At 34.1% G+C, this 11,694-nt stretch overlaps 1 pseudogene; it reads right to left on the minus strand.

The window, feature by feature from the left end:
* Window positions 1-6,274: 6,274 nt before the first annotated feature.
* Window positions 6,275-7,039, minus strand: LOC107030889 (annotated as a pseudogene).
* Between the last annotated feature and the right edge of the window lie 4,655 nt (window positions 7,040-11,694).

Genomic DNA, 11,694 nt, shown 5'->3' on the forward strand with positions numbered 1-11,694 from the left:
TATCAGGTCCAAATAGCAAAGTTGAGGGGTATATCAGACCCTTTTTCCTTCTTTTTATTGGCTTTAGCGGCTCCATGGAGAAAATTAAATGAAAGCTGTCAAATAAGTCTTTTTATTTTTGGTGACAGATTGATCAAGAGTTGGTCAAATCCTCTTTCAAATGTAATTAAGTAAATTTTTGGGACCAAATTAATATTTCAAAAACTTTCTTAATCGTTTATAAAATACAAAAAAAAACACATCATTTTTGAACTTCTATAATTCAATCCAAATCATTTAAAAGAAAAATCTTTTCATCTTCTCCCAGCGTTCTCTCTCTTTCTTGTTCTTCTTCTTTTCCCTTTTTCAATCTGAAAATTCGACTAGACTATCTCCATTATCTTCCTCTTCCTCTCCGACTATATCCATTATTTTCCTCTTCATCTCCAGTCGTACTCTCTCTTCATTCTGAACTGAAATCGCGATCGACTTAAAATGGGTAAGTTATTTTCAAAAATTTTTCTTGGATTAAAGAACAATAAAACGTTCTATAAATGTAAAAATTGAATAATGATGTAATAGTGTCTATCATTTATTGTTTTTGAAGATCAACCAACCCAAAAAAAACCTAATTTTGAGGAAATGTAAATATATTGTTAACATTCAGTGAAAAGTCATTTTTTGTTGCTTTTGTTGTTCTTTTTGTAGCCATTTTGTTGATATGATTTTAGAAATATAGTTTTGTTTAGTTGTCCAACATATATGTCATTTGTTGAAAGATGTGTCATATGTTGCCACATTTTAGTGATATGTTGGTGCATATTCCAACATTCATCATATGTTGTAACATCTCACTTATGCGTTAGTGCAACAAAATGGTCACCTGTGGCAACATAAGATTCATCTGTGGCAACAAAAAATTCATTTATAGCAAAAATAGGTACATTTGTGTCAACATATAATTCATGTGTGCCAACATGAGATTTATATGTGGCATTAAAAATTTCATGTGTAGCAATAGAGATACATATGTGGCAACATAATGTTAATTTATGGCAACAGACTATCCATCTGTGGCAACATAATATTAATATTAGTTTATAATGAATATTAAACTCTCAATCTTTTTTTACTTACCTTGTAGATGAAATGATACAAGAAGCTTCATCCATGACAACAACTCAATCTTTTGTTGGTCTTACTTCCTCTTTTAACATCAAATGCTCTTTTTGTCTATGCGAAAAATGTGAGCAACAACATGATTATTTTATTTGTCGTGTTAAAAACACTACTGATATTTTTAAGAAAATGTCTCATAATATTGATGTCCAAGAAGAATTTACAGCCTTCAAATTGTGGGAGATTAAAAAATCTATTTCCCAAATACTTTCTATAATTAGTGAGAAGAAAGAGAAGGAGAAGAAGGAAAAGAAGGAGAAGGAGAAGGATAAGAATAAGGAGAAGCAAAAAGAGAAGGTTAAGAAGGAGAGTGAGAAGCAGAAAGAAAAGGCGAAAGCAAAAAAGAAAGAGAAGAAAGTTGAAGTCGTCATTTGTGATGTGAAGCGACAATATCCATTAGAAGATCTTAACATTGACGGTGAGGGTCCAACTGAACTTATGTCATACTTCTCGCAATGGCTAAATGAGGGTCTTTACAAGCATCATGCAAAAAATTAGGTCGTTCAACTATTATTAGTATTTCTTCTTATTGTCCACTAAATAATTATTTATAATGATTATATAATTGCAGAAGAGATAAGGACGATCACTACTTAGCCAATTGCTCGAAACTTGATTTTGACCAACTTGATTTTATAGTTGCATTTTCAAAGAATAAGGACTGGTTCTACGTAATGTTTCAAGCCAATAATTATTGGACTGATGATATAAATTCATGCCCACTTTTATGTTTTGATTAATACATGAATATATACAAATAAATTGATACAGAGATACACTTGTTTGATGCATCTGTGCAGTATGTGGATGTCATTTTTTACTATTTTCATAAGAAGACGAAGCAACAGAGTCATTTTAAATATCGATATACCACTACTAGTTGTTTTTTCAAAACATACATTGACAATGCTAGTGTTGTTCCTGAATATGAGGATAAAATTGTTGGCACTATGAAAGGGTTTGGTATAGATTGTGGACTGCCTTGGCACTTGACAGATGATGTTTATGTCTCTATAAATAGTAATGGGGACTTCCATTGGGTCTTGACAGTCGTTGCATTAAAGGAACGGTGCATAAAAGTATATGATTCGATGTCCTCATCTAGGTCTAACAGAAAATTGTACTTCGAGATTCAAAAGTTGTCTACAATGTTGCCAAAGTACCGTGAGTTAAGCGAATTTTTTGAGCAAAAAGAGCGAACCAAATGGTCAGTTCTTGAATGTTACCAAGGAAAGAACAAATCTCACTCATTCGAAGTCAGACATGTTAATGGTATTGCCTAACAAGAAAGTAGTAATTTGTAAGTATCACATTATTTTTTTGTCTTACGACAATCGAAATTTGATGTTATTATATTTTCTAATTGATGATATACCATACAGAGATTGTGGACTTTTTGTCGCTGCATACATTGAGTTTTTGAGTGATGGACTAGAAGTACCATCTTGTGGAATTAGTGTTGAAACCCTTCGCATGAGATATGCTCACTTTATGAAATTATGGTATTTTAAATGCTTGAAATGGTTATGTTTGTAATAATGAAGACCCACAGAGGCCTAGCAAAGATCGATGAAAATGTTGTGGTTAACACCATTGATTAGATAGGTGGTTATGTATATCATTGTGAATTACTTTTTTGTTGATAAGTTATATAAAACAATTGGTGAAGTGTTAAGTTTTGCTGATAATATATTAATATAAATGATTTTTATGATTATTTTGATTTTGTTAGAACAAATGTCAATTCTGATGGAAAGGAAGAAATGTAATGTCTGTGGCAACATATATAACTTCTATTGTAAAAAACACCACATAATTATTTGCATGTGTACCAACAGAAAAGATACATGTGGCAACACATTTCACAGAAAGGAGATATGTGATAAGATATGTCACAGAAAGGATATGTGTGGCAAATTTGTACTATATAACATATGTCACAGAAAGGTGATATGTGACCCTACAGAACGTATATATGTGGCAACATATGTCACACTTTGAATTGTCAAAATTCAAAAAAAAAATAACTTTAGTACAATCGTCCCTTCATTTTTCCTATCTCCTCTCTTCTATTAAAGTCATTTCATATTCCAAATTTTATTTATTTTTACTAATTTCAGTTTTCTTTTTTCTTGTTTTCTTTTTTCTCGTCCTCATTTCCATTATTCCTTCGTTCACAGATCATTGTTCTTGCGATATTTTCTAAAACATCATGGTAATCTGTTGCGATCCTCTTCTATAGCAAAACGTCGCTATCCTCATCATTTCTAGTTTATCATTGGTATCTTCTTAGGTAATATTTAATTAGGGTTTGAAATGCATGCTTACTTGTTTGCCTTGTTTTGGTGGGTTTTATCACTTTTTGGTTGTGTAGTTATTCCTTTTCGAAATATTTTCTGATTTCAAAAAATTTCATTGTAGTCCGTTGGATAGGGTTTAGGGAGGGTTTTGTGGTTTGTTTGTTGGTTCATGTGTGGCATTGAATCGTATTTATTGTTTGTGTTGTCGTGTATTGTGTTGTATTTTTCAAAAAACTTCATTTGTAGCTCATGCGTGACATTCAAATATTTTATTTTTGTGGTCGCAGATACAAATATAATGACTCCTGTCAAAAGAAAAATTGATACAACTGATTCAACAAAGATCATGAAGAAGGCTAGGACTAAAGTTCCTAGAAGAAGAATGAAAATACCACTCTTTTAGAAGAACTTGCATCTGAAGCAAATTTTTTTATCTCAAGTAGAAGCAAAATTTTCTCAAAAATAATATGAAGAAAGAGAAAAATAAAAAAAATGAAGTTATTGATGATGGAGAAAGAGCAGAAGAAGTTGAAGAGGAAGATAAAGGAGAAAATAGAAAAATAGTTGAGGACGAAGAGGTAAAACAAACCGAACTTGAGGAAGAACAAGGAAAAAATATAGAAGTAGTTAAGGAAGAAGGAGGAAAAAATAGAGAAGTAGTTGTGCATGAAGAAGAAAAAATAAATGAAGTTGATGAAGAAGAACAATAACATCATGAAGTTTGCAATGCTACTGGTGATGATGGGATTAAAATTATCAGTGCGGACACTTTTCCTATGCATCTGCAGCCTAATGCTAATGGTGATAGCATTATTAGGTCAGTCCTGGGAAAACCTTTCAACAACTGCTGGGTTATCCTCAAGAGAAATAATTTGGAAGATTTTATTAGGAAAAGTTGTTTCGGTCATTTTCTTGATCTACCCAATGATACAACTCCACGTTTTTAAATGACCATGGTTTATGAATTTTTGAAAAAAAGGTTCATTTTTCAAAATCTCGAAAAGAAGGATGAGGTTGTAATTAATTATTGTGGCATGTCAGTCTTCTTTGGCATAAGAGAGTTTGTCATAGTTATAGGGTTAATATGTCATGCTCCTCTTGAGCCCATCCCTGAATACATTTTCAAAAAAAGAACCACGAAGAAGAAAGAAAGGAGTAAAAGAAAAAGCAAGACATCAGTCACTGTCAACTGAGGAGTGGAAACTTGATCTCCCTTGTTGGCAAAAGCTTCAGAAATTCTGACTTAATATATTTGTTGAAACACGAGGATACACCAAGGAAGCACAAGGAGTCATTGCGCTTACTTTGGTTTACACATAGAGAAAAGACATAAAGACACCATCGAAGTTGTCTCATATTTGCATAAAGACACCTAAACTTTAAAAGTGTCCTATCACCCCACTAAACAACTATATATCGTTGTAAATTGGCCATTTTTACCCATTAACTCATATGGGTTGTTTACACGCACGTTAGGCGCGTCATGGGCCATTTTTCATTTTTATTTACCAGTTTAAAACAGCCACATGTCATTTTCTTTCTTTAATATTAATTATTTAATCAATTTTTGTATCTTCCCCAATTTAAACTCAAAAATAGACGTTGGTAGCCCTAAAATTTTGATTTCCATGGCAAGAACAATATTGGTGCTCTCTTTTTGACGACTTCATCATCTTCCTCAAGAAAATAAGGTAGGAATTCGTCTTTTCTCTTTTAATTTCCAGTAGAAACGTTAATTTGAAGTTTTTTATGGTTGAATTTCTTCTCAATTTTGTGATTAGTTTTTAATTGAAAATGTCAAATGCAATGTTGAATCGTATTTATAATGATGAGAATGATCCGATGTTGCGAGTAAAAATGCGATGTAAACATGGTGACTTACTATCAATGCAAACTTCATGGTCGAAGCATAACCTAGCTCGAAGATTTTGGTCTTGTCCACGCTATCGTGTATGTTTACTAATTCTTTTAGAGAGATCTTTTATTTATGTATTTTCCTTTAATTTGTATTTTGCATATTTTAGGAGGATGCGTGCAATTCTTTAGATGGAAGGATCGAGAAGAAGTTAATATACGATCCAAGTACGTTATTCCGAGATTAGCAAAGAGAATTAAGGAGTTGGAAGAAGTATTGACATCTTATGAAAGTCGTGTTGAAAGTAACCAAGTCATGATGAAGGAGAAAAAGAAGGGCAAATGTTGTAACTTGAAGCAATAGTCTTGATCATTATTGTGTGTTTTCTATGTTTAAGTCTAACCAAGAATATGAAGGATGGAAGTTGTAGGTGTGCAACCAAAATTGCCATAGGCATCTTTAGTTACTTTTAAATTTTTGAAATTGCAGGTGTGTGTACCTAGAAGCTAATTGTCTTGATCTTGCTAGTTGTAGGTGTGTGTAACTTGAAGGATAGAATTTGTTAAATTTTTAAGTTATTGTTGTTCTTTGTTGTCGAAATTGTTATGATTTGAGAAATTAGTTAATGTATTTGGTTCTCTTATCTATATTATCGTGGCAACAATCTGAGAAACTTCACAAATATGTCAATTACAATTAAAAAGGCAATAACAAAATTGACTAAAAAGAAGACTGCAAAATCGAGTTTGATTCCAACCATTCAAGTTTGTTTGTTTACACGCAAAACTGAGTTTGTTTCCAATAAAAAACAACACAAAAATATGCATAGTTAAATTTTGTTTGTCAAAATGAACAAGACAACATCAAAATGCCCTACTTCCATGGCATAGAAGTCTTCCTACTTGAAGTTGTTTGGCCTTCGCTGTTAGCAGCATTAGCAACAACTACAGACCTAGTTTGGATAACCTTTTCAGCCCTCATTCTTTCCAGGTTGCTACTGGTAATAGTTGTCTTCCCCTTCCATTTGAATCCACGTACTGGTGTGTAGCCAATATCACCAGTGACAACATCAGCCCTCTTTGTAACTTTTGTACCATTATTGTTGACTCTTTTACTTGGCAATCCAGGCTGCTTAGTCAAATAAATACACACTCAAATATTAAACAATTAGGTTTGCAATGACAATTGTAAACTTGCATTGATAGTTGTAAACTTACATTGACAGTTGTAAATCCATCTTCAGCTTGGAATATACCAACACCTACCATTCTTGGCCTTTTAAAAGGTCTTGTTTGTCCTCCACTAGTGTCCTCATGTTCTACTGGTCTCTTCCCTCTTCCTAGGCCTCCTCCACTGCAGTTTTCTTCAGAACTAGTTTGACTATGTTGAGTCATTCATCTTCCTCTACTTAGTCCTTCATTCACATTTCTTTCTTGAGCCATTTCTCTCCCTGATCCTGCTCCTCTACCTGTACCTCTACCTCTACCTCTACCATTTACAGTCTGTACTTTGAAATCAAAATATTAAAGCATATCTATATTATCTGACAATGATATGATAATTAGATATATTACCTCTGTGTTTGTAGCATTTCCATGTGATTGAGCTGGAACACCTCTGCCACTTGCTCTTCCTCTTGTTGTTGTTCTTGTGACTTTTCCTCTACCACTTTCAGTAGCCTGTATATTAATATATCAATACATATACATCTACATATAACATACATTTAAGAGTAACAAATAAAAGTACATGTGTCTGAGAAGATGGTTCAGATGACTGACTTGGACCAGTACTTCGTGCCTGAGAACATGGTTCAGTTGATTGACTTGGACCAGCTTGGTTTCTTGTAGGACATCCTCTTTTATTGTGTCCTTGTGTGCCACATTTGCTACAAGTCATTACAGCACCTCTTTTACTCAACTTTCCAGTTTTTCTGCTTTCATCTGCTTCCTTTCTTCTAACCTTACCTGGTCTTCCAGGCAACTTTCTGATCTTTGGTGGCTTTACAATTGGATTATTTGAGGTTGGCCACATTTTCATGTTATTCATTGGCTGAATAAAATGGGCATATGTGCTAAGGTAGGTTTCCTTGCTATAACAGCTAGCCACATAATGGATTGGTTCCAAGTTTTTGTAATGAAGGGCAGCAACAACATGAGGACAACGAATTCCCCTGAGCTGCCAGGATCTGTAACTACACCTCCTATTAACAATGTCCACAGTGTGTGTAAATTCATGGTGTTTAAGCTCAAAACCTCTTTCTCCATTCCAAGTCAAGTTACATTGCATAGACTTTTGAATGATTTCTTGCAAAATCTTCAAAGACATAGAAGATATATCAGTGATCCAAGTGTTTGAGAATTCTCTCAAATCACCAATTTTTTTCATCATCTTCACCCTTATCTCCTCAAGCATTGTAATGATGGTTTTATACCTTGCAGACACTATCCAAGCATTAAAGCTTTCTGCCATATTGTTGTCCACAACATCACATTTGCTATATTCTTCAAAATACTTCTTGCACCATGTATTCAAATTGTACCATAAAAGATTATCTAAACCTTCTTGTCCTAATTTCCTCATTGTCTCTATATTGTCCTTCATCTCAGCTTCAAATGTGGATTTAGCAATCCTCCAAAACACTCTTCTTCTTTCAACTCCTTTCCAATTTTTTGACCAATTTGCAAGAACATGTCTTGCACATTTTCTATGTTCAACAAGTGGCAATAAAGTATCCACAGCAATTTCTAGTCCCTAACAAACCAACATAACAGAAAAAGAATCAATTAAAGTGTAAAACTCAACAACAATAAAATAGTAAGATGGATATCAGTAATTACCTTTTGCATATCACTAATGATGGATAATTGATGCCCTTCTCCAAGTTCAAGATCATTCTTCACTAGTTTAAGAAACCATGTCCAGGTATACTGATTCTCAACCTCAACAACTGCCCAAGCAATAGGGAGCATTTGGTTGTTTCCATCTCTACAAACTGCCACTAACAACTGGCCTTTACACACACCTTTGAGAAAACACCCATCAAAACAAATCAACCTCCTAGCACCTCCAAAAAATGCTTTCTTTAAAGCATTGAAGCAAACATAAAATCCTTCAAAAATTTTCTGCCCAGTTTCAGAATCTTCTCCAACCTTCACTACACAAGTACTACCTGGATTACTCCTTAATATTTCATCTCTATAATCAAAAATCCTACCATACTCCACAATGTGATCACCCATGATCTCTTGTAACACTCTAGTCCTAGCTCTTCTCGCTGTTGTCCTACCAATATTAATATCCAACTCCTTTGTAATAATGTCCTGCAACAAGACAATGTTGATGTTTGGCTGTTGAGTTATTCTTTCTTTGTATTTGGTGGCCAAAAACTTTGAGTTGCACAGGTAGCTTTGAGTTGATGTCAAACATTTATGGATAGGGTTGTATGTTTTAACAATGAAATCTCCACTAGTTCTATCCTTACTTGCACACAACAACTAAGGACAACTCTCTTTTCAACATCTCACTCTAACTCTGCCAGGATCATTTACATATTTTTCAATTTGAATATGTTCTTGGATTGCATATCTTGTCACTGCCACTCTAAATTCTTCAATAGTTCCAAAAACCAGTCCTAATTCCCAAACAATCTTTTCAGCAGTTGTATCAAACACAACTCTATTTGGGGTTTTCTTCCTCCTAACAGGTTTATGCACTACTTGATCAACCTCTTCACCATCTCCCCAACCTGTTTCATCATCTATTTCAAATCCAGGAACTTCATCACTTAGATAATAAGGTTCATCACCTCCTAGCTTACCAACTAAGCTTTCCCTAATACCATTATTTGTCTCATCATACCCTATATCTGGACCTTTCTCATTAACATTAATCTGATCTGAAGTAGTTCCCCTACTTCTCCTTTGTGACCTTTTGAAATGCCTCTTGGTTGCCCTTATATCTACATACTCTTGATGAACATCACTGTCAACCTCAGTATCTTCACTAGTATCCCCTTCAGATCCTGATTCATATTCCACTTCATCATCAGTTGGATCATTATCTATTATAGGATAATCAGATGAAGGAGAAGGCACAATAGAAGGATATGGTGGAGGCACAGTAGAAGAAGGAGACATAATAGAAGGAGATGGTGGAGGCACAGTAGAAGACTGAGCTTCAAATGGAGTGCTGGAAGTTTCAGAAGGACCAGTTGTAGGGATGGAAGGAAAAGTAGAAATAGGAGGCTGATTATTAGGGTTAGAAGTCTCATTATAAGATTCCTCACCTACCCCACTTTCAGTCACATGGGGGACAAACTCCAATTCAAGTAGGGCCTGATTAGCTTCACTAACCCCATGAAAAAACATACACCTCCACTGTATCTCCATCATGTATCATATTGAAAAGGTCAAATATAACCTTATCATTATCAACAAGGACCAATAAACCATCCCACTTGATGAAAAAATCACAATCTATTGTATATCCTAGTTCCTTTATGTAGTCCCTTAACTCAAAATAAGACATCCTATTAACATCTACATCTAGGAATTCTGTCACATGCCCCCTAATATATTTAGGTGGTGGACCAAATTCTATTACCCCCCATGATACCATCTTAAAGTTATCAGAGTAAAAGCCATCGTGAAAAAGCATGTAACAACAACAAATACAATTCAAACACACATTTCAATAACTAACTCTAACAAGTTGTACACAACAAACATAATCACTAACAAACAACAACAGCAGAAACACTAACTAACAAAAGTAGAAAAAAGCACTAACATTTAGCTCTAACAGTACTAACAGAACAAAAACACTAACAATAGCAGTTGATAATGTACAAATTGAAGTCTACAAATGTATAAGAGACAAATAATAAGATTCGAACTAAGTGGATAACATCCCCTAACCTAAAACACAATCACAAAACGCTAATCACTAATAGTCGAACTAAGTCAATAACACAATACCCTACACTAACTAAGTCGATTACCCAACGTACTCAAAAATATCCTAACAATGGCAACTGTAGGAGGTCGATTCTAACACTTCTACACTATAATAATCCATAAAATCCGAATAATCGAAAAAAGTGAAGATTTTTATCATATGTTTTAGAACCCTAACCTGTTAGACCTTCAATCTCCAAGAATCTTCACAAATACACATCAACAAAAATCAAAAACGAGATCGTCAACAATAACACTATCATCAACAGCAACACTTGTGTATTTCGTTTGATTTTAGGGAAAAGTTGAGAAATGAAATGAAAAGGAGTTCACGAATTTTCTTCAAAAAAAAGGGTCGGGTCGGGTTACCTAGAGAGTGAGCAACACGCGCACTACATAGACGATGGAATGGATAAAAATGACCCATTTACAACGATACATAGTTGTTTAGTGGGGTGATAGGACACTTTAAAAGCTTAGGTGTCTTTATGCAAATATGGGACAACTTCGATGGTGTCTTTATGTCTTTTCTCTTACACATAATATACTTTTGGCGAAAGATCTCAATAACATACTGTTTAAATGGGTGAATTTCTGTCAGGATATTGAGGCTTTCAACAACTACCCTTGGGTCATGAGAGCTTTGAATTAACTCTCAAATACTTTCTGAAACCTTTATGAGCAAAGACGAGTAACTTGTTTGGTTTTCCATGGGATTTCATGGTGAAGCTAAATGTTCTTAATATTTTCATATTATCTTAAATAATTTAACATTTAATTTGTGACATGTTTTCCTTTTTTATAGGCTTGGGCATTTAAAGTCATTCCTCATTTGACCCATCAAGTAATTGCAGAAGAGCATATCTTATCTCCAAGGATATTGAGATGGTTGAGATCAAAAACAAAATCTACCAAAGATGGGCATATTCCAGATCTTTTTAACCCTCTTCTTGATGTAGTAAGTTATTAATATATTACACTCTTATGTTTCTACAGATGATTCTTATGTTGCTACAAATGATTTATCTATTGCAACATGTGATATAAATGATTTATCTATTGCAACATGTGACAATAAAGGTTGCAACAGATGCCCATATGTATCAACCTATCACACATCATAGCGGCATATGACCCATCTGTGGCAACATGTGACACAAATGTTGCTACAGATTCCCATATGTATCAACCCATCACACATCTGTTTCAGCATATGCCACATATGTGGCAACATATCACCCATTGTAGCAATATATGACATATCTGTAGCAACATCTGACCCAAATATTCTTTCTGATGACTCATTTTTATAATTTTAGGTTGTGCATCCATGACTTGTCCCAACAGAAAACGATTGCAAATGCCATGTCTAATTACTCTAGGGTTGGTTGAAACCTTATTTGATCCTGTTGTGGATAGAGTT

Source organism: Solanum pennellii, chromosome 9, assembly GCF_001406875.1.
Source record: "Solanum pennellii chromosome 9, SPENNV200".
NCBI lineage: Eukaryota > Viridiplantae > Streptophyta > Magnoliopsida > Solanales > Solanaceae > Solanum > Solanum pennellii.